Source organism: Euprymna scolopes, chromosome 22, assembly GCF_053919585.1.
Source record: "Euprymna scolopes isolate OS-2025 chromosome 22, ASM5391958v1, whole genome shotgun sequence".
Lineage (NCBI taxonomy): Eukaryota > Metazoa > Mollusca > Cephalopoda > Sepiida > Sepiolidae > Euprymna > Euprymna scolopes.
The window spans coordinates 40,219,286-40,221,411 of NC_136503.1; positions in this window are offsets into that span (position 1 = coordinate 40,219,286).

Sequence of the window (2,126 nt, forward strand, 5' to 3'; positions counted from 1 at the left end):
CTAACATTTCAAGTGTTTAGACCAAAAATTGGCTGAGGAGTTTGGCAGAGTTCTCAAAGGTCAAATCGTTGAACTTTGAAACCTTAACAGCCAAATTTCTGGCCGAAAACAGATTACAAATATTTTCCCAAATCTCAGTACCCTGTATATCAAATTTCGAGTCTGTAGACTGAAGGTTGACAGAGTTATTGCGTAGGAAAATGTATACAGACAAACACACACACACAGACACACACACATGTTTACTTTTATATATATAATAGATAGATAGATAGATAGATATAGATAGATATATAGATACATATAATATTTAATAGAAGCCTTGATTGGGGGGGCGCAAAGAATCAGCAAATAATTTGTAATAAAAACTAACTTGAAAGAGAAATGTATTATAAGTATCTGTTTCAGTATACGGACACTTACGAACATTTTTACCTACTTATATGTGTCACGCTTTTGATTAAATGATTGAAGTTTTTATTGATGATGATGCACTTTTGCAACAACTTTGTTACCTACGATAAAAGTAACATTGGTTGAACAGAGTAAATTTCGAACTGCACCCTCGACTCCATTTCCAATAGTAGGTTATTTTGTTTAGATTAATTGTATTTTCGTAATTACTAGCAGGCCGCCCGGCATTGCCCCGTCGTAAAATACGCTTATATATGATATTTAGATTAATGCAGATTTCATAGTTTTCATTATATTATACTAGCATTTCAGCCCGGCGTAGTCCGGGTGTTTGGATGTGTATGTTGAGCAAAAAAAAAAAAAAAAGTGGTAGTAGGAAGGCAGGCTCGAACCCGTACCGCAAAGGAAGAAAAAGAACAGGGAAACAAACCTGACGTCTTTGCGGTTACGACCACCGCCAAACCTGAAGTGACTTATGTTTACATTAAGGCTACACAATCGAAAGGAGAGGATATCTTTCAAAATATCGGCGAAAAAACAACGACCCTCCTCTGTTGAAAAGTGCCTAGTTGAAGGTGAAGATGTTAATGTTTTTAGCCAAATTTTCGATAATTGTCGTATTAAAGGTCGAACTTCAAAACAATACTGATCTTGGTAAAATCTGTCACCTCTATCGAAAGTTTTTGGCAGAAATGCAAACATACATACATACATAATTTATATATTGGCAACTAAAAATTTTCGACCCAAACCGATGAAAAAGCTTGCCCTATCTCTGAATACCCTTTATGTAAAATTTCAAATATTTAGATCAGAAATTGTTTGAGTAATTAGGTAGAGACCGCAGAGGTCAATTTTTTTAAAACTTTGACCCCTATTATGACCCCTTAAAATTTATTGTTTTGGGCTCAAATCACGTTATAAAGTTAGATCCATGTTCAAGGAACCTATATCTAAAATTTCAAGTGTGTAAACCCAAAATTTACAGACAGACAGACACACATACACTATCACTTTTATAGATATACTAGCATTTCGGCCCGGCGTTGCCCGGGTGTTTGCAGGTTTATGCTGAGCAAAAAAAACAAAAAAAAAAACAAAACAAAAAAAAACAAAAACGGTCAATTTTTAAAACTTTGACCCCTATTATGATCCTTAACATTTGTTATTTTGGGTTCAAATCGAGTTATTAAGGTAGATCCATGTCCAAGAAACCTATATCTAAAATTTCAAATGTTTAGACCCCAAATTGTGGGAGGAGCTTGGTAGAGTTTTCAAAGGTCAAATCGTTTAACTTTGACTCCTTAACCGCCATATTGTAGACTAAAAATTGACAGAGTTATTGCGAAGGAAAATATACACAGACACACAGACAGACACGTTCACTTATATATATATATATATATATATATATATATATATATATATATATATATATATATATATATATATATATATATTCTCGAAACCTCTGGCCTTTATTGACGGGAGACTAAAACTTGCTGCTATGGTTTCAAATCATCTGAAATAACAGCAAGGGTAGACTTTATTCCAAATATTTCTCATATGTTATATCGCCCCTCTTTTGGAAATAGGGTATGGTTATGAGTATCTCCAGTTTCAAATAATCCTCATACACCATGAAATTTACTTTATGTATGAAAACCAAAGATTGTTGGATAGTTGGGGAATTGGGGAGCTTCTATAAACTT